The 22,542-nt window shown below is 44.3% G+C and overlaps 1 protein-coding gene across 5 annotated transcripts in view; it reads right to left on the bottom strand.

The window, feature by feature from the left end:
* Positions 1 to 22,542, bottom strand: part of ERBIN (erbb2 interacting protein) — a 912,789-nt gene that overhangs the window by 622,267 nt on the left and 267,980 nt on the right. For 3 of the 5 annotated variants that reach the window (XM_078675167.1, XM_078675172.1, XM_078675169.1), the window contains one exon: positions 16,035 to 16,088. The exons of the other annotated variants lie outside the window; for them this stretch is intronic. The gene's annotated coding sequence lies outside the window, so the exon portion shown is untranslated. The remainder of the gene's footprint in view (positions 1 to 16,034; positions 16,089 to 22,542) is intronic. 5 annotated transcript variants of the gene reach the window in all.

Here is a 22,542-nt window from a genome sequence, read left to right as displayed (position 1 = left end):
GTTCAGTCCATTGCTTACTCCTGGGAGGCATTTCACATATTTTTACGCTTATTATAATGCTAATTACTGGGTGGCAGTAGAGTGAGTGCAAATGCAAATTTAGCTTCCAGGAACATCAGGAAAGAAAAAGGTAACATTTGAAATTTTACTTTTCCTTAATATTTATCACAAATCAGATTTCACCATTGAATTGGATTTGAATAATTAATAAAACATAGTTCCTTAACACTTTTTCAAGCAGTCCCATTCCAGAGATACAGTATTAGGATTTTTAATCAGTACTCTGGTTTTCTACATAGGACAGACAGGCCTACCACAGTGACAAATAGCTTTTGGGTGCTAGTCACTGTAAGGACATGTTAACATGAAATTTCTACAGGTCCTACTTTTAAAAACCATGCACCCTGCCTCATATAAGACAAGGCCTACATAGGGTGACTTATTAATATTTAAAATTGAGGTTTTGACCTGTCAAAAGGATTTACTTTGACAGGTTGATTGTAGGCTTGGCAACGCTACAGTTAGGTTACACTGATAGGCCTGGAGCCACGATTTACAATGTCACTGAATTGAATGGCAAACATAGGTTGTTGCAGTCCATTAGTGACATTTAACTTACAGGCACTAGGTACATTTTATACCATACACTAGGGACATATTGGTAAGTTAAATATACCAAAAAGGAATATGGAAATGCAATCATGTTTAAAGGGGGAGCACAGGCACTTTACCATTGGTTAGAAGGATTAAAGTGCACAAAGCTTAAACACCAGCAAGAGAAATATAGGGTCCAGCAAAAGGCGAAAAATAAAGGGGGACCACAACAACAAGCATTAAAAATGCAAAGGTCTTGCATGTTTTTGAGTTAGAGCTATTGACGTTGTAAATGGCACCGTCTTTGACCCTTGTGTTATGAAGTGGATGTGTGTTGTTTGAGTGGAATTATGTGGGTTGGATTGGAACTGTTAGATGTGGAATTGTGTGACGTGGAATTGTGTGGTGTGGAGTGTATTTGTTTAGTAAATATGTCTTAGGTAAGCAATGGAATGATGTATTTAGTAAAATTATGTGATGTAGAGCGCAGTGTTGAAGAGTAAAGTTGTGTAGAGTATAGTGGCATGGAGTGGCCATGCATATATTGCAATGGAATATAGTGCAGTGGAGTGACACAGGCTGAGGGCAAGTGGAACATTCCTTCTACTACCGGCAGTAATGGAAGACAGCTGGTAGGTGTTAGAGCTGCATTGCAAGAGGCGCTCCGCAGTAGAAGCAGGGGTGTTTAGGCACACACACACGTGTATGTTCTAACCATGTGCACACTTCTTGGACTGAGGAGTGCGGCAGTCATGATGCTGCAGTTTTAGATCAGCAGACGGGGTAAAAACTAGACCTAAAACACTTGATGGCGATGTTTTCACACCCTCCTATATCATCAGTGTGCCAACCAGCCAGCTCAGATGTAACCAGACAGGGAACTAGAGCAGGAAGGTGTTGCGGGGGTTGCCGACAGCCAACATCCATCTGAGGAAGCCCAGGGCCACCTTGTAGTTCTCCTGACACCATGGCTGTGCACCAGGTCCACCAGTGGGGCCCCTTCCTGGTTGGTGCAATAAGGCAGGATGAGGTGAGAAAGGGGCAGTCCTTTGGCCCGAGACAGATTACTGTGCCGCTCGCCAGCAGAACTAGCAAGAAATAGTGAGAATTTTCCTGTGCAATAACAGCTTTAGTGCTCTTTGGAGAGTAAGTGTAGCCAAATAAGGAGGGGGCGGGCTGGTGTGTTAACCCTCGGCCGATTTTATTGGGAAGCATGAAAAGTGGGCCTCGATGACGCGGGTAAAACTGTCCCCACAACCCTGACTCTTAACAGCAAGGACTTATTTACATAGGGCTTATAGCCACCTGTTCACAGTTTCAGTGCTCTATAGAGAGCTGACCATGTTCAAATCGTTAGTGCAAAGCCTAATGGTCTCCTTAGGATAATGAATAGACGAGCGTGCACAAAACACCCCGAGGAGGTAATATCTCGATGCAGCCGAAAAGGTGTGGCGGGGTGGGGGATCAGGAGGGGTGTAGCAGGAAGATGGAAGTCACACTGTCACAGAACAACCACAGCGCAGACAGAGGGACCACTAATACAATACAAAGAGCAGCTTCACTGGGAAGCCCCAGAGCAGCTGTAGACATGGCTGCCAAGTTCTATGGGACGGTGGACTGGGACCCCAGCGGTATTTCTTTCGAGGGGCCACTTATATACAGGAGCACAAATGAGCTTAAGAGGCAGGCAGCTGAGAGGCGGAGAGCAGTGTATCAGCCGAGGCATGTGTAGGAATTGGAGGGCCAGGCAGAAGAGACTGTTGTGTGTGAGCAGATGTGCAGCGTGTAGCAGGGGAGCCTCGAGCAGCAGTAGAGGAAAGTCAAAGAATAGCAAAAAACATAAGAGAGGCTGCTGCTGCTAAACGAGTGAGAGGTGTGATCGACAGGATAAACAAGCACGGCCGAAGCGGACCGTGCTTGTGTGAGAAAATAAGCATGTAAATACTCAAGCGCGGCCAAGGCGGAGGGTGCTTGTGCGATAAAAAAATTAAGTAAATACACAAGTGCGGCTGAAGCGGACCGCGCTGAAAAGGATATACAAGCACGGCCAAAGCGGACCGCGCTGCAAATGCCAAAAAAAGAGTTTTTACAGAGTCATAAAGGAGACCATCTACCTCCGCCAGTAAACGATCCAGTCCGGGTGGGCGGGGCGAAGAGAGGACAGGGCGGTAACCAGAAGGGACTAAAAAGCCTCAGTTACAATCAAAAACCCCGTTTACCATAACCAATGACGCAAAACAATCGAAAAAGCAGGCGGAACCGAAACACCACTTTTGAAAGTGTATTGATCACAAGAAGCCCTCGCTGAGCGAGCAGCGCCAGGTGCGCTGCAGCGCCAGGTGAGACCTAAAAAAGGTGGCTTTCCAACATATCTATACATTTTAGAGTTAACAAAAAAAAACAAAGATTTAAGATTAGTTATAGTTAGGAAAACTTAATTTATTATTTCTATAGTAAACCAACTTAAACTAAACAAACCTTAAAAATTCAAAAGTTATGGTTATAACTTCGTTATAATTTATACCCCTCCCAAAACTTACTATAACTTGCGCACCTCCGTACAGAGTGTAGTCAGCTAGCTAGCCAGACTAAATTAACTATAACTCACACCTTCCACATGCACTGCTAATACCCTTTCATATTACATGCCATCTCAAATAACATTATTTATAAGAAGACTGTGCATGGTCGAGGGCCAAGTCACAGTCAATTTAGTCTGGCTAGAGTTGACAACACTCTTTATGGAGGTGCGAGAGTTAAAATAAGTTTTGGGCGGGGCATAAATTATAACTTTAAGTTATAACTATAAAGTTACAACTGTAACTTTTGAATTTCTAAGGTTTGAGTAGTTTGAATTGGTTTTCTATAGACATAATAAATTGATCTATTCCTTGGTGTCCACTTCGCTAGAGATACCTGATGGTGCACACACATCGGTCTACATTAGAGCTCTCCTACACGTGCGTGTTCAGCTAGAGACAGTCACGGGCCCCGCCGGATCGGAAGTATCACCGGTAGTGCGACTTGACTGGACTTGCGCTACTGAAGATAGCCCTGAGGAGTCGCGAATACTTTGTTTCTATCACGACGAAACACGTGTCGGCTGGTTGCGGAACGAATAAACCTTGAAATTGATGAACACGGAGTTTCAAGGAATTAATGTCATTCTCTGCTGTCTTTGTTGTAATGATAGTGCTTTGTGATTTATAATACTACCCATGTTCAGAACCTTCGCATTGTGTGCATAGGCAATTTTTTCGCAGTAGTTGAGTGTGTCTGTGTACAGACACACTTTTTGAGCGGTCTGAGGGTTTTCCCGCTCGCCAGTTGCACCATCTTACTATTCCAGGAATTCAGAATTTGTATTGCGTATACTGTAGGCAGAGCGCCTTGTCTCTTTCTCTGAGATACTAATTAACCCTTTTTGTCGCATTAAGCTGGAGGATGCTGCCACACCAATAACTGTATCTTATTTTGGAAAACTCCCCTTTTCTGAGAAAAACACAGCCCCATATCTTACCTTGCAAGTATCAATGCATGCATGGGTCGGTCATTTTTCAAGCATTTTTATTCCTCCAACCACATTAGATCCCACAGATAAGGATTTAACACAATCTGGTGCAACTGATGCAGAGTACAAACCTATTAAGTTCACTTTAGATTAAGTCACACGCGCCACTGAGAATAGTGGTAGAGGGAAAGCTACAGTACCAGATTGTGTCCTGGTTGACACGTATAAACATTTGCCTGACTTATGGGCACTGACCCTGACACAAGTACTAGATGGGGTAGCAAATGGACATATTCCTACAAGCTGAGCAGAGTCATTGGCAATCTTGATTTTTAAAAAGTGCTTCAAAGGTGACTTCAAATGCTACCGCCCCATTTACCTCCTAGACTTCTCTGCCAAGATTCTGGGTTGAGCACTCTTGGAAAGGTTAAAAGATTGGGCTGAGGCAAACAGCGTGCTTACAGAGTCTAGCTACTGGTTTAGGAGGGGTTTGAGGATGGATGAACAATGGGTCAACCTGGACATTCGCATAGCGAAATACACAAAGGCCAAGCCCACCAATCTACATTTATGTTCTCTTGACTTGTCAAGTGCTTTTGATTTAGTAAATCACACTATTTTGTGGCTGGCCTTGTCCTCTATGGGCACACTAACAGAAATTGTGATCTTATTATCTCAGCTATATAGGAACTTACTAGCAAGGATGCACTGCGGACCTAATGGGGAAAGTACACCACCATATAATATTCGGAGAGGAGGCGTTAGGCAGGGGTATGTGTTGGCATCTTTTCTGTTCTCCCTGTATATAACTGGAGTGGATAGACTGTTCCAGGGTGTGGCCACTGACCTACCAAGAGTTGATTGAAGGGTAGTCCTGATCCTCCTTTATGTGAACAATGCTGTCCTACTGTCTAGGACAGCTAACGACCAATGTTTAATGAACAGCCTCTCTGAATATGAAGAGGTGAGAACTTCAAATAAACCTAAAGAAAATCTATACAATGATCTGTGGAGTGGTGTTATGTTGTGTTTCATTTAATTAATACATGTAGCTTTAAGGCTCGTGTTAGAGCGAGCTGTTCCATGGAATGCTTTGCTCCTTATGTATTCACATTCTATGAATAGTCAGTTGCAGCCTGACTGAATGCGGTATAGTTGTGTTTCCTGACTGCACCTGTTTATTCTTATAACTTGAATAAACCTTCTTGAAGAATCCTGCCTCCATCCTTACATTACAAGTGGCGACGAGGATGGGATCAGGACCGGGATTTTCACGAATTCAAAAAAAAAAAAAAAACATTTTAGGGCCTTCAGTTCTAGGGTGGTATGACCAGAAGAATCTTCATATCATTTTAGACCCCAATAGCAAAGAAAAGGTTTTAATCCTAGATGAATGTAGCAAATTAGAGGATATTTTGAAGAGTAAATTCACTAAAGTAGTGAGTGGTCAATTAGGCAAACTTAAAGGTTTTGAGCATAGAATCATGCTCAAAGGTGATGCACAACCCAAAGTGCATAAAGTTAGGCCTATTCCTCTGTTGATAAGAGACGAAGTCAAGAATGAAATTAAAGGTCTCTTAACTAAAGGCATTATCGAAGAAGTAGACTCTTCGGAATGGATAAGTCCAGTGGTCGTAGTGAGGAAGTCTAATGGCAAAATTCGTTTGTGTATTGATTTACGCCATCTTAACCAAAACATTGTTGTTGAACGTTTTCCTTTGCCAAAAATTAACGAGATGGTTTCTTCCTTAAAGGGTGCGACTTGGTTCTCCACAATAGACCTTTCTACAGCCTACCACCAGGTAGTTTTAGAGCCTAAGTCTAGACACCTAACGGCTTTCATTACACCTTTTGGTTGTTTTCAATTTATTAGGATGCCTTTTGGCCTTGCATCGGCCGCAGCCGTGTTTCAACGGTTAATGCACAAATTATTTGGTAATATGGAAGGAATTTGTTTTTTTCAAGACGATATTTTAATTGCAGGTACTGACAAGAAAGATCATGACACAAAGCTTTGGGAAGTTTTTGACACACTCAATTCGGCTGGTTTAACAGTGGAGTTATCTAAATGCAAATTTGGGGAAAGAAGTGTCTCATACCTTGGTCATGTAATTAGTGAAGAAGGTGTCAAACCAAAGCCTTCATTAGTAGAGAATATAGTTACTTTAACTTCACCCGAATCTAAAGAGGAAATTAAATCGTTTTTGGGCATGGCAGAGTACTGTGCCAAGTTCATTAAAGATTTTGCCTCAAAAATATATAATATTAGATCATTGTTGAAGAAAAATGTTAAATTTGAATGGACCAAGGAGTGTGAGAAAGAATTTACTGAACTCAAATGGGAGTTACAGAGAGTGAATGCTTTGTCTAGCTTTGACCCCAATCTGAATTGCCTTTTAACAACTGATGCAAGCGACAAAGGTCTGGGCGCAGTCTTGTCGCAGGTAGGAGAGAATGGTAAAGAAAGAATCATCTTGTTTGCATCCAGGGCATTGTCACCAGCAGAAAGCAGATACCCCATTATAGAAAGAGAAGCCTTGGCTTGTGCATGGGCTTTGGAGCATTTCCGTGCTTTCATTTGGGGAAAAATGGTTGACATCAGAACGGATCATAAGCCATTAGTCCACATTTTATCCACTGATGGAACTGCAACTGCTTCTGCCAGGTTAGCAAGGATATCAATGCGTATGAAAGAATACATCTACAAGATCACCTATGTACCTGGGAAAGACAATGTTGTAGCGGATTGTCTATCAAGGCTTCCTTCTCCACTAGAAAATTGTGTAGATGATCCTTGGGCGAACTTTAGTGTGGCATTGGTACATGATTCTGGTTTCCCAGCCATCAGTAGGGATGATTGGTTAAGAGAACATAATGCAGATGAGGTTTTAGTAGAAGTCTCAAAGTTCATTTGCCAAGGTTGGCCAAAGGAGAAAATTTTGTCAGGCGCTCTAAAGTCATTTTGGGAGGTCAGATCTGAGTTATCTTTTGAGAAAGAGGTTTTGTTGAGAGGAGACAGGATTATTCCACCTTTAAGGTTGAGGAAAAAGATCCTACAGTTATGTCATGAGGGACATTTTGGCATAGTTAGAACTAAGTTATCAGTAAAAAGTTTGTTTTGGTGGCCAAAGGTCGACAGTGAGGTTGAAGCCTTTGTCAGAGGTTGTTCAGTTTGTAATTCCGCAGATAAATCTTTAAGGACTTTGAGGCCAGCAATGAGTGATGGACTCATTCCGAGCATGCCTTGGGAAACCATTGCAGTAGATATATTTGGTCCAGTTGGAGAACCAAAGGAATATGGATTAGTTGCAATTGATCTGTTCACCAAGTGGCCTGTAGTTAAATTTGTGGATAGAGTAGATACACAAGTTGTGTTAAGATTTCTGGATAAAATCTTTATGGTGGAAGGGCTACCCATAAATGTGTTGACGGACAATGGTGTTCAGTTTCTGTCCAAGGCTGCTAAGGAATATTTTGGGAAATGTGGTATCACACACAAAACAACATCATTGTACAATCCTAGTGGGAATGGAACTGTTGAACGTTTCAATAGAGTGATTAAAGGTGTTTTGCAAGCAGCCAATTACAAAGGGATGGACTGGAAATTAGAGATACAGAAAGCTGTGTGGTCTTACAAAGTGACTTTGAATAATTCTACAGGAGTTTCTCCTTTTGTAATGATGAGAGGTAGATTACCTAGGTGCAAGTTTAACCCTAGCTGGATTTTCAAGGACAATGTTAAACAATGGTCACCTGAGGAGGTTAAAAAAAAATTAGAATTGGTACATGACAAAAGCAAAACTTACTATGATCAACGTCATTGTGTTAAAGATGTCATTGTAAAAGCAGGGGACTGGGTTAGGATCAAAAAGCCTTATAAAGTTTTGAAGGGCGAGAATAAGTTTGATTCGCCTAAACAAATTCTAGAAGTTCTTAAAAATTCAGTCAGGCTAAGTGATGGTAAGGTTTGGAACCTAAAAGATGTTGCTTTGGACATTTGCCAAAATCATGACAAGGATAAGGTCGTGAGAAACGAACAAACCAAATTTGATTGGGTTGAAGATCATTTTGATGGCAGTGAATTACAATCTCAACTTGCACCCAGTGGTTCTTGTCCTCAATTAAAGGGAGGGGATGTGGTGATTGATTCCTCTAATTGTCCAATTAATGAGTCGGTGCAAAAACCTTGCAGTTTAGAACAAGAACCTTGCCTTGTTGACATTGACTACAAGGGTGGTGACGTGAGTTCTTCTTCTGATGTAAATTCCCTTCCAGTTAATAGAGACACAAGTTCTGTACCCTCTTTACCACCTATTAAGGGTTTCCAAAGGACAAGGACTTTGCCTTGTTGGTTAAAGGATTATGTTAGATAATTCATCTGTTTTTTTTAGTTTCCCTTTCCTTGTTTTCCATGTCCCTTTCCCTTGGGGTTCTTAGGGGGTTATTGTGAGGGAGGGGGGATGTGTTATGTTGTGTTTCATTTAATTAATACATGTAGCTTTAAGGCTCGTGTTAGAGCGAGCTGTTCCATGGAATGCTTTGCTCCTTATGTATTCACATTCTATGAATAGTCAGTTGCAGCCTGACTGAATGCGGTATAGTTGTGTTTCCTGACTGCACCTGTTTATTCTTATAACTTGAATAAACCTTCTTGAAGAATCCTGCCTCCATCCTTACATTACAAGTGGGCACGTATAAATCATGAAGTCACTACATCAATGGCACGCAAATCACGAGGGTCACATTGTTCTCCTATCTGGACATTCTCTTCATTACTAGCGGTTCCTGGATTAAGCACATAGAAAATAAGAGGCTAAAAAGGGTGTGGGCATTTTTAGGTTTGCCTCCAAGTTGTGTTGCACACCAATCAGGGAAACTGTTCGGATCTATAGTGTCAAATTTACATCAGTAGCCTCTTACTGTAGTGGGCTCTGCGATTAGGCCAAACATACTACTCTCCAAACTCAAGAGAACATTTTTCTTTGGCAAAGGCTCGCTGTTCTACAATCCACACCAGTACATAGGGAGTTGGGACTGTCACACCCGGAAAACCTACTATAGATTAAACCTGTACAGTTGTGGCACTCTATTTGTTGCAAAGTGCAAACCGGGTTCACAAAAACCATCATATTAGAATGTTTAAGCCTGGCAAGTTGAGAATTATATGGCTCTCGTGCACTTCCAGAGTTGGCTCAGCTCAATGGCCCTCTGTCTGTAGATAGTCCAGCCAGTATATCACATTTCAGTGAGAGGGAACTGAAGCGTATGCCACTTAACAAAAAGTCTGTGGTCAGGCGTGCTGTCTCCCTTAGGCCCACTGTAGCTGCATATCTCTCCATGACACCAAACAAGGGGCTACAGAAGTACTTGCTAATTACATCTTATCCAACACCACTTTGTCCTGACACGATTACCCCTGGACACAGCCCATGTACTGGTGGCCTTCCCAAAAATGAAGCAATAGCCGGAGGATACAGTAAAATGTTCGTGCGATGAGAGATTGTCCCAATCCACTTTGCACTTTATTATATTTTGCGTTTTTTTTCCAATATTAGAAGATTTGATCTTAAGCCTGTATTTATAGCAAACATCAGCCATGTCACTTGTATGGTCCTTGGGGGACTCAAACATATGTTTCCAAATAGCCTCCTTTACATGGAGAGCAATCCGCAATAGGAAACACATGAACCGTATGTAACAAACTTCTCCCATCATGGGTAACTTATGGATTCTCATAGCCTAAGGGGCTTATTACGAGTTTAGAGGTCTGTGTCTAGGACCACCAACACGGCAGTCCCAGAAAAATCACCAAGCCAGTGGTGCACCTGCCTGCCGGAATACTACTTAAATCGAGGGAGGGCGGTGCGGCGGCGGTCTCACGGCAGCATCTCACCGCTGTGACAGTGCCGACTGCTCATCCGTGCATGGTGTGGCATACACTATTTCTTGCATACCACACAGTACATGCACGTTCATGCACTTGAGGGAGGTAGACCTCATGTGTCCCGGCGCCCACCCCCATGGACAGTTTCGCACGGGGACCCTGTTGGGGTCCCCCCTCCTTGCCCTTTCGCCAGCATTTTCGTGGCAGGATCACTGCCATGAAAAGGTTTGCCGAAGGGCAAGTCGTAATATAGAGGCGGTGCAGGGATCGGCACCACCTCCTTTCCTCCCGACTTCACTCACTGCCAGCACCGTGGGATTCGGGATCCAGGATCCTGAAGGTGCCAGCGAATTTGTAGCGGGCTGCTGGCAATCCGACCACCGCAAATGTTACACAGCGGGCAAACCGTGGCGGTTGGACCGCCACCACGAGTACGGTAGTCCTAGGTCCACCGTACTGGTAATAAGGCCCTTAGTGTTAACTTTTGGAAACTGTACTAGCAGGCTAATCTCTTTATTTCACATCAACATACTGGACCCTAATTAGAGGTTTTTGTTCTGGGGAATGTAAAGGTATTCCTGCCCATCTTTTACTTTCGAACATAATGAATTAATATGAAGGTTAATTAGCATAATAACTGCCACGTGGAATTTTAAGCACCTTGCACTTTATGGTTGCCCTACTAGAATTATCCATGCATGCATCAAGTCTAGTTGCATGCCCATGAATTGACCTTCCACACAATTCATACTGCACTTTATCCACCTTGTATAACATTCTCAGGTACTAGGCAATATATTTTATTACCTCTAAAGTAATTAATCTTTAGACTACATAGCAAGTTGTGCTAATTTATATCATAGCTTTTAGTTAATGTATATCCAATAGTAGCTACTTTCGCTGACAAATATACGTTGGTTGCATGGCTCCCAGAGAAACTTTCCAGCCTACTTTTCTTGATGTATTTAAGTACTTAGATTTTATGATGTTTAAATTAGTTTTTATTTGTTTTTACCCTTATTTGTTCATCGGATTCTGTTATATATATTTATAGTTTGATTGATTTTCTCTTGTTATATGTATTTATTTCTCTTTTATGGACTATTTTGGCCGAATAAAGCTATTTGACTTGACACAGATTGGGCACCAATCCACACTTACCTTGCTTTGGGCTTTAGGGAGATCACGTCTCAAATTTCTTAGAGTGCTTAGGATCATCCCCACCGACATTTCACAGTTGAGCAGACAGGGATAGAGTTAGGTGTGGAGCGAATGAGCTTATAAGAGTACTTAATGGCTAAGAAATGGGAAAGGTCGAATGACTGCAGCTATGGGGTATCTCTGGGTGTCGGTAAGGGGGGAGTGCGAGAGAGGTTGGAGTGTTAATTTGGAACGAGGTACAGAACATTGGCAGAAAGCTTTCCTCACTGGCCAATGATTGCAGGTGAGATTCCGGTATCCTGAAAATTGCAATAAAAACATGTAATCCTAAAAAACTGCCCACGTAATAGAAACTAAAACTTTACACATTGTTTGGCTTCACCTATAATTTATTTATTTATTTATTTTTATATATTTTTGGAGTTTTCTATAGCGCTGGCCAGACCCGAGGGCATCGGAGCGCTTCACAACCAAATATGTGTAGGACAAATAGCGAATACAGTACACAGAAAGGATAAGCGAACAACAATTTAGATGCGTGCAGAGTGTTATAAAGTGTATCTGCAAAATTTGATAAGCATAAAGCCATTATTAATGTGAATTCTGACAATATATGAATGTAGTGACGGGAAATAGTCAGCAAAGCTAGTACAAAGCACAAGTGTTGTTGTTTACTTGCACAAATTTAATAATCAAGCTGTCTTTTATGCTTGTGTACTTCGTATTTTTTATTGTTGTTCTTTAATGGACTTGAATGTCTCAAAGTATTTTAAAACTAAAAACTAAAAACACACTGTGTGATGGAACACCCGAACAAACCTTAACCAATGTACTTCTCAATGCAAAACACCATTCGGCAACACTGGGATATGTGATGGATCTAGCTACTTTCAGTCAAGTGGTCATTTTTTCAAGAATACACTCCAATAGTTTCCCCTAGTGCTCTTTAGAGCCACTATGAGAAAACGCAGCAATGAAGAATTTGACTGACGTAAATAAAGTCTGAAACTACAATTAATGTTACAATGAGTGCAGACAACACTTAAAACGATGAAGTCACCAAAGAACGGATTTGAGTTTGAATAGTTAAGCAGGGACAGACTTCTACTGGTGCCACTTCCACACATCATAGTAATATTTTTTGCTCCAAAAAAATTCAACCTCTTTACAGCAAAAGCTCACCAAAGTAGACAGAGTATTTGGCAGCGTTTGATTAACTGCATTGCTTTTTCATAAAGTCCCAACAAGGTAGCTGCAAACTGCACATGAGGTGTGCAGCGGATAAGCAATAAAAAAAAATTGTCATTGTTCACGGACAGGACTAGTGCCCAATCCCAAGGACAAGGAAAGTAGACCTAGCGCTTATCAACTATTCCTCTACGGTGCAATCTAACTAGGAGAACATGGGGGCTGGTGCAGCACCCACTCCTCCTTTGTATGGTGAACCCGGAGTGTAGTGGGTTATGTCGACACTGGATCACCCTATGGTCAACCACTACAGGATATGGCTGAAAGCTGTTCTCTGTGGGTTATGCCCTCATGGTGGACTAGACTGAGACCCTGCGTTCAAACCAGAGGATGCTGGGGAGGGCACAGAGACTTGCGAAAGGCCATACCCAGTGCTCGACCCCTGCTGGGCTTGGGGGAAGGCCCCGCTCAGTGGGCTATGCCCTCGCAGTGCTTGGCTGCATGGCTGCACAATGCTCAAATCCCAATTTACATGGCAGAGTTCGGCATTGATAAATGTCAGCAATACCAAAGGGGATGTTGAATAATGCAAGCACTCACCCCCAGTCAACTGATCTGGGTTTAATCCATCATCTTTCTTTAGCTCACTCTGCCACCCCAGTTCAGACATGGCCATATCAATCAATCAATCAATCAATCATAACACTTGTATAGCGCACTACTCACCCGGAAGGGTCTCAAGGCGCTTGGGGGAAGGGGTCCGCTACTGCTCGAACAGCCAGGTCTTGAGTTGTCTCCTGAAGGCGAGATGGTCCTGGGTCAGCCGAAGGTGGATGGGGAGGGAGTTCCATGTCTTGGCCGCCAGGTAGGAGAAGGATCTACCTCCGGCGGTGGCTCTTCGGATGCGTGGTACGGCGGCGAGGGCGAGGCTAGTAGACCGTAGCTGGCGGGTGGGCGTGTATAAGGTCAGGCGGTCGTAGAGGTACTTGGGGCCCAGGTCGTGGAGAGATTTGTGTGCGTGGGTGAGGAGCCTGAATGTGAGCCTCTTGTTGACGGGGAGCCAGTGCAGGTCCCTCAGGTGGCCGGAGATGTGGCTGCATCGGGGGATGTCCACGATGAGTCGGGCGGAGGCGTTCTGGATTCGTTGGAGTCTTTTCTGTAGCTTGGCTGTGGTTCCGGCATAGAGGTGGTGACGAGGGCCTGGGTGACCGTCTTCCTGGTTTCGGTCGGGATCCATCGGAAGATCTTGCGAAGCATGCGTAGGGTGTGAAAGCATGATGAGGAGACGGCGTTGACTTATCTGGTCATCGAGAGGGAGAAGTCCAGGATGAAGCCCAGGTTGCGTGCGTGGTCTGTTGGCTTGGGAGTGGTGCCCAGGGCTGGGGGCCACCAGGAGTCGTCCCAGGCGGAGGGCGATGGTCCCAGGATGAGGACTTCCGTCTTGTCTGAGTTCAGTTTCAAGGGGCTGGTCTTCATCCACTCGGCAACGTCTTTCATCCCTTCGTGTAGGCTGGTTCTGGCGGTGTCGGGGTCTCTGGTGAGGGAGAGGATCAGCTGGGTGTCGTCGGCGTAGGAGATGATGTTGAGGTTGTGTTGGCGTAGGAGATGATGTTGAGGTTGTGTTGGCGTGCGATGGCTGTGAGAGGTCTCATGTAGACGTTGAAGAGGGTGGGGCTGAGTGATGATCTTTGCGGTACGCCACAGATGACTTTGTGGCCTCGGATCGAAACGGGGGGGGGGCGGACTCTTTGTGTTCTTCCGGCGAGGAACGAGATGATCCACTCCAGTGCCTTCTCTTGGATGCCGATGTTGCTGAGGCGTTGAACTAGGGTGCGATGGCAGACAGTGTCGAACGCTGCAGAGAGGTCCAGGAGGATGAGTGCCGCTGTTTCCCCGTTGTCGAGCAGGGCTCGGATGTCATCGGTGGCTGCGTTGAGGGCAGTCTCGGTGCTGTGGTTGGCTCTGAAACCGGACTGCGAGGGATCCGTTCGTCTCGAGGAAGGCGGCAAGCTGTCTGTTGACGATCTTCTCGATGACTTTGGCTGGAAAAGGGAGGAGCGAGCTGGGGCGGAAGTTTTTGAGGTCGGTGGGGTCCGCTGTTGGTTTCTTCAGTAGGGCGCTGAGCTCGGCATGCTTCCAGCTCTCCGGGAAGGTGGCAGTGTTGAAGGAGGTGTTGATGATGTTCCGGAGTTGGGGTGCGATGATGGAGTCGGCCTTGTTGAAGACGTGGTGGGGCCAGGGGTTGGTTGGAGATCCGGAGTGGATGGTGTTCATCGTGCGGGCTGTGTCTTCGGTGGTCACCGTGGTCCAGCTGCGGAGGGTGGCGGTGGGGGCGTTGGTTTGACGGTTGGGTGCGTGGATGGTGCGCCGAAGCTGTTGTGGATGTCGGCGATCTTGCGGTGGAAGAACGAGGCGAGAGAGTCGCAGAGATCTTGTGAGGGAGTGATGTTGTTGCCGGTGCAGGGGTTGGAGAACTCCTTGACGATGCTGAAGAGTTCCTTGCTGTCGTGGGCGTTGTTGTCCAGTCGTTCCTTCAGTGATTTCTTCTTGGTGGTGCGGATGAGCTGGTGGTGCTTGCGGGTGGCGTGTTTGAGGGCTGTCATGTTGTCAGTGGTCTGGTCGCGGGCAGCTTCGTTGGGGTCCGTTGTGCTGGCGGGTGGGTTCTGGCTGAGGGAGGTGGTGAGCTGGTCGGTGGTGATCTTGCTCCAGCTCCTGTGAGGAACCTGTTGCGGGTGGTGGTGGGTTGTGGTTCTTCTGAAGCTGAAGTGGACGCAGCTGTGGTCGGTCCAGTGGAGTCCGGTGGAGTGGCCGAAGGTAATGTGCTTGCTGGATGAGAAGACGGGATCAAGCGTGTGGCCGGCGTAGTGGGTGGGGGAATTGACCAGTTGCTTGAGTCCGAGGTTGGCGAGGTTGTCCAGCAGGGCGGCGGTGTTGCCATATGCAATCAGTCTGACCCTGTGCCTCATGGGAACAGTCCAGCCCGAACTGCCAAGCCATATCTTCCCTGGACCGGAAACAAGCATCCTGGGACCGGTTTCTGGCTAATCAGCCGTCATCAGTCAGGCATATGTCTGAACTGGGGTGGCGTGGTGAGCAAAATAACGATGGGTTAAACCCAGAGCTGTGATTGGGGGTGAATGTTTTGCCAATGTGCAACATTCCATCCATCACCTTGTGTGTATTGATAAATGTCAGGCCATGTGTGATATCTACAACATAATGTGTAAGATGATGAGCCGGAGCTGGGGTGAGTTTTGGTTGGGCTGTAGCCGTAAGAGGTGAATTTCTGTGGTGTCTTAGGTTTAGATTCCAAACTAAGTCATCCTTAAACCAGGGGAGAAGAGACGGTTTGAATCGGTTCCCTTCTGTGTTCTTAAACAATAACCCTCCTTTGACAGAGATTTTTTTTCTGTGAGTTTATATACGATTTTTGAAATACCTAAAAACTATGTGTGCGCGATCTTCTAATAGGTGTACAGATAATGTTTCCACTTGTATAAACCCCGTCGCTTGGCTGGCGAGGCAGTGGAATCTACCTATCTTTACTGTCTTGGGTGAGATCACAGTGGAAAACATTACCAGCATGGGGTTTCCTGTTGCACAAGCCACTGAACACAACAATGTGATACCTGAGGGAAAACGAAAGCAGCAGCTACAGCATGCACGCAGCGCAGACAGTACGTGCTACCAACTCACCAGCGTGTCACGTTTTTCTCCCCGCTGCTTCTCTGAGCTCTCAAAGCCAACATTCTGTGGAGAGAGAAAAATGCAATTTTAGACGGCGCTGGAAGAAGGTGGCTGCGCAACACACAATGGACGTCGGGGGGATGGTAATGAAATCGAAGCCCCATTCAGTGTCTCCGGTTATGGATAACAACACAGAGCGGGTTCTTCGGCATGCCAAACGAAATCAAATGCTAATCTCTCCTTTCAGCCCTTACTGTATAACCAGACGGAGAAGCTACATTCCACCACACCTCATAGGACTGCAATATGGCACAGTGGGGGCATATTCTGCTAACCCCATAAAACATCAGCCCATCGTCTATTTTTCTTACATTATGCAGGGGAATGCTGCAACAATTCGTTTATCCTGGACCAGGGTTTTCTCAAAATAGAATACTGCACAATATCGCATTACATTTCTCTGCACACCGCATGCCTGGCCTGTATTACGTGAGCTCGTCCGTGCACGCGAAAGTAGCTAGCAGCTGCGCTGAAAACACGAGACATTAAAGCAGCACTGCCCAAAAATGAAGTCAAAATTCGATTGCATCGGCGCTAGTGAGGCGAAACAGGAGCAAGCGCATAAATAAACCTACAAAGAGGAAAACAATGCCTCACTGGCTGTTTTAAATGCAAGTTTTATTTAAGCAGCCATCTTGTGTTTTGGTTGTGCACACTGCGGCTTCCACCTTCCTCGCCCTCTGACAACAGGAAATGTCTTGAGTAAAGAATGCGCGAGCTTGATCCATAAGTCTTTAAGGTCACCAGGCAGAGTTATTCACTTAGCAATCCCTCGCTCTGTGAAATGTAGGTGTACAGCGATCTCAGCTCAGCGAGTTAAGTGCTCGCATTGACTTCGGTGCTGCCTGCTTGGCAAGGTGAACGCGAGGGTTTAGCCTTTTGAGGTCGATACATAGAGTGCGGCTAAAGTTGGTATTAGTAACCTCGCTTGTTTACACTTACAATAAATGGCGTATTAGGATAACTCTCATTCTGTCAGGTTAATGTATTATGGAAATACTGTTCCAACATAACTTTCCAGTGAAGTGTAGTAAACTGAATGACAATTGTTAATCTCTACTTCAGAGATTTGTGAGCATTCTCCATATTGCAAGTTCAAAGGGCAGCAAGATAGCTCAGTGGCTTACAGCACCAGAGGCTTCAAGGCAGCTTGCTGGCTTCATTACCAGGTATACCACAGCGTAACAAACAGACTACTGCAAAAGTGTTTGTGAGTAACAACCAATGGAAAGCTAGGCATGACGAGAAAAAAACACCACAGTTTAGCACAAAAAGGCTCTGACAGCCACTCCTCTCTTCCACCTCTTCTTCAACCCTCCTTAGAAGCTCACTGATGTCTTCCTACGTGCCAAGGGCCGGAGCTGACATCAGCTGCTCACCTCGCAGCATGGAGGAGTAGGGGTCTCCGCATGAACAGAAACAAATATTAATTTGAATTTCTGTGTAGAATTATGAGACACTTAGCTACTCATAAGCTACTGTCGAAGTACCAGTACATGTCCGAGGCAGCAGACTTATGGCTGCCTTCCACCTTCCTCTACAACCCCGTCAGAGAAGATACTGGCTAACTGCACTAAACAAAGACACTTATTTTACTTATTACTTGAGAAACAAGAGAACCAAAGTACTGCACAATAGCCATTCTTAAAGTTGGTTGACTATGTATTATATCATTTTGAAAACTTTAGAGGTAGCAATGAATATCTAACTCTCAGATACCTCTGGACGCCCTTAGCATGCTTGGTGGCCAGGTAGGGTCAGATCTGCCTATCATAAGTCCCCTTACCTGCAGAATTGCACAAGTCGCCATCAGTAATACAAGAACATTGAAGACTTTGCAGGTGCTTGCAAAGACTAAGCTTCAACAGTCAAACAAACATTACAAAGGAAATCTAGTGGTAACCGTGTTCAAGTTGAAGTACCAGCAATCGAATCAAACCTTGAAATGTGATAATCATGGGGCCAATAGTGGTCATAGCAGATACTACAATTAGTAGCTGTAGACATGAGACTGAGGTAAATAATATTAAGAACCAAAGTCTAACAGATGTATAAAGTGACAAACAGCAGAAGCTTGTATATATTTGCTGCTTGTATTTTCAAATGAATGTAAAAATTAATAGTAGATTAAACTTAACTTCATTCCAATTACTACTGTAAGAACCAAGAAAATATTTAATGGAGGCTTCTTCATAACAAAAGCACCATCTTCAAAACCAACTGCATCATTTACAAAGTCGTCAAAATCAGCACCCTCACTTATCTTGCAGACAAGCTCACCATCTCTGGTGGCTCTCGGCACACCCGCAGCCAGGACACCACCAGATTGCAGGCTAAGAAGTGTAAACATTAAAAACAAGATCACAGGCCTTTCCATCTCTGCACCATGACCCGGAGCAACATCCCTGTGCCCATCAGAACCGCCCCAAATGTTCTTCAATTTAGGAAAGAGTATAATATTCACCTCTTTAAATAACACTAAATCACAATCTATTAACCATCTACAGCCCAGCTTTCTGTTCCATTACTTGTTGATTTATGCTGGTCTTAGACCATGTACAGTGCTTTTGGCTAAGTTCACGCTATAGAAATACAATATAAATACATACAAAGGACCAAAGATGAATCAGTTCTTCATTAACTCTAAAAACTAGTAAACTAACCTCTGGGCAATAAAGACAAACAACAATCCTAAGGCAAAGGGGTTTGATCTTGTAGAGCGAATAGGTATATGCTCTCCTGAAATAAGTCAATTTTCAATGCTGTTGTCACTGCAGGTTCCACAGCTGGTATGTAGAAAGTAGTGTTTGGTCCGGTGAATGTGGTACCTGCCTTTGGATACCAAAATAGTAGCTGACCTCTTTGTTATATCAGGTTTTACTGGCTGTGTTACATGGTCTTTCTGAGGTGTTCCGTTGGATATCAGATTGTAAAATGTCATGGTGAAAGGAACTTTTGCGGGCAACAGGATAGCCATGCATGGCATAATTGAGCCTTCCTCGATCAGTACTTTGATGGAAGTTTGAATGTTTGTTGCCACGTGTGCAGTAGCATTCATTGCTGCTTGGTAAAAGGCGTTTAGGTTTCTCAAAGGCTTACAGACATCTACACATCACCACCCTAAGCAGGGGGGCGGCAGAGAGCTGGGAGTTTTACACAAAAAGCGTAATCACAGAAAGTTCAATGATTCAGATGGTAGCATCCACAGAGGCTATGCAGCCTTTATTTAATAAGTGGATACTGTCAAATTAAGGGCATTTCACCAGATGAACGAAATAACTGTTTAAGCAGCGGCCATTAGTGACGAGCAGGAGCTCTGTAACTATTTAAAGGTAGGCATAGTGCTGGCGGCTCTACATTTACTTCAAATACGGGGGATAAATCATTGGGAAAACAATTCAAATTGTCAGCCCAAGAAGAACCTACACACCCATTTAAGGCGCCAGATTCCATTTATATCATCTAAAGCCAAATTTTGAGGAGTGGGTAGCACCCAAGCCCCTTACATGCTCGAAAGGCTCACAGAGACGTCAAGCTCCAGTCAGGTCTTGCCTCAAAACCTAGCCTGACTGGCACCCTGCATTTGAAAGAGTGAGAGTGGAAGGGCTTGGTAGGATGTTACCTTGACTGAAACATACTGGTCCTGCATGCCTCCTGTTACCCTCGTGCCTCCATCACTCTGTGCAAAAAACCCACTATTTTTGAAGACCCCGAGACTCTTGCTATTTTTTGTTCACATGCGGTGGCATTCTCCTCCCCTCCTGCCCCACTTCATGTGTTTTTCAAATGGATACAAGGCTTTAACAACAGGAGATATTAGAATCACTGAACCACAAGGAGAAAGTCTCTTTGGGACGATGAAAACATAATGCGGGGATGTCCTCAAAGCAGCACTGCATTGACATCGAAGGAGAATGCGTTGGTTCTGACCGTCACAAAGCGGGCAATGCATTTTTATTATTATATTTTGTTTAAACAGCAGCTGAATCCCATTTCAAGGCCCAGGAATGTATTGGCACCTCTTGGCAGGACTTACAGTTGACAGAGTCCTCCAGCTGAAGCAGAGTTGAAAGCAGTCTTTGATGCCCCTGAGACTTCAGAACAGGAGGCAAACCAGCAAGTTCTTGAAAGTAAGTTCTAGGGATGTAAAGACTCAGTTCCAGTCCTTCCCACCACCAGGCAAGGGGCTGCAGGCAGCAAGGCAGGTATATAAGAGCACAAGTCCAGCAAATCCAGCAGCAGTGTCATTCCTTTCAGCAGCACTTCAGTCCTTCCTGGCAGAGTGTCCTCACGTCCAGAGTGTATTGAGTTGATGGTGTCTGAGGCCTTTGAACCACACAAGGTCCCTGCCCGTCCTGCCCTGGCTTCAGACTCACTACAGGGGGTATTTGTCTCTTTGTGTGGGGACAGGCACAGTCCTATTCAGGTTCCAGTGTCAATTCCTCCCTCCCACTTAGTCCAAGAAGACCTATCTATCTGTTGATGGGCCATCAGGATTTGAATGGCACACCGTAGCTCCATTGGTGTGAGTATGTCTAGAGGGAATGCACAAAGCCCAGCTGTCACCAACCCCAAACATGTATTCAGAGACACGCAGAATGGTTAAAGTAAGAAAATGCAAACTTCCAAAAAAGGTCATTTTCAGACTTACAATTTAAAATCCGACTTCACCATAAATTGTAATGATAAATTGTGAGTCCAGAGACACCAAACTCGAAATTTCCATCTTGCCCCAAATGGAAATTATACTTATAAGTTAAAACAAGTTAATCCCAATGTTAACCGAAGGCAAGATAGGCCTTGGAATAGTGAAAAACAAATTAAAGGGTTTTTCACTACCTGGACATGTAAAACTTAAAAGTATATGTCCAACATTTTAAATACACTGCACCCTGCCCTTGGGGCTGTCTAGGGCCTACCTTAGTAGTGGCATATGTATTAAAAAGGAAGGTTTTGGCCTGGTAACTGGGCTATCCTGCTAGGTGGACATGGCAGTTTAAAACTGCACGCACCGACTCTGCAATGGCAGGCCTGAAACAGGTTTATTGGGCTACTGGAGTGGGTGGCACAGTCAGTGCTGCAGGCCCACTAGTAGCATTTAATTTACAGGCCCCGGGCACATATAGTGCACTTTATTTACTAGGGACTTATAAGTAAATTAAATATGCCAATTGTGAATAAGACAATGTTACCAGGTTTTAGGAACAGAGCATATGCGATTTAGCACTGATCAGCAGTGGTAAAGTGCCCAGAATACTAAAGCCAGCAAAAATTAAGTCAGCAAAACAGGAGGACAGCAAGCAAAAAATACTCAGGGGAAACCACGCCAAGGATGCAAGGTCAAACAGGGTGCCACACGTTTTTAGTTTAGCTCTGATGAATCATTAGCTATAATCACAGAAGATGCCTTGGATGCCCTGTTTTCACAGATGTTAGACCATCAGATATTTCTAGTGTAAACCCTCAGACAAACAGGTCTTGAGTGCTGAGTATATTTAAGAGAGTTCCTAACTAGAGGGGCCTGCTATCAGATGACATTTCCCTGGTAAACCTGATGCTAAACAACAAGGGCCTTAACCCAATTAATGTCTGAGATCTGGTTACTCAGATACATTGAGAGCAATAGGTGTTCAGCCAATACCATTCTGGAGGGGTAACAGGCAGCAAGACTGGGAACGAAAATGGATCTGGTCTGTAAAAAATAATTAAAGTGTGCAATCCCAATTATGAGCAAAATAAATCCCACCATTCTCTTTCAAATCCCACCAGAACTCATCAATGAACCTAATAAATCACAGATGTAGGTGTTGGTTAATCAAAGAAAACAAGCAGTTCCCAGGCAGGATTCTTTATGGCATTGGGGAGACTCTCTAGAAGAAACTGGAGCTGGCTACCGGTGGGTGCTGAATCAATCAATTCATCCTCGCCCCAAACACTACCAACCAAACCCCAGACCAACTCAGTTGGAATATTGCAGGTATGGTGAAGTACCTGCATACAGAAGAGACTTTAAAACATTTTCAAAAGTTCACGTCTATCCAGCTCATGAGGCCTCATGACTTATCGCAAAGATTTGTTAAAGCCATGTCAGTACACATTAAAGATATTTTTACTTTGAAAGTGCAATCAAAGAAGTACAGCTAAGTACACTGTTGATAAAATCATTGAATACAAGTACTGGGGAATATTTTGTTAATACGTGTGAGGTCTAAACCTTTGAAACTGCTTGTAGATGTGCAAGTACATAAAATCTAGTCGTGGGAGTAAAAGTGCAGCAATAGAATGATAAAAGACACAACTTGGATCAGAGAGTCAGTGGCCAAGGTCGTGTAGTCATAGTATTGTTCTCAAGGTTTTCTGGAGGATTCTGGAACTCCATTGTCTGTTTTATTAAGTCTCTTTATGACACAAGACGGAAATTTGGCAAAGCGAGTTGTTGGCCTAAGATCAGTGGTGA

Source organism: Lissotriton helveticus, chromosome 2_1 (assembly GCF_964261635.1).
Source record: "Lissotriton helveticus chromosome 2_1, aLisHel1.1, whole genome shotgun sequence".
Taxonomy (NCBI): domain Eukaryota; kingdom Metazoa; phylum Chordata; class Amphibia; order Caudata; family Salamandridae; genus Lissotriton; species Lissotriton helveticus.
Note: the sequence above shows the minus strand (reverse complement) of the source record. Positions and strands in the feature narration are given on the sequence as shown.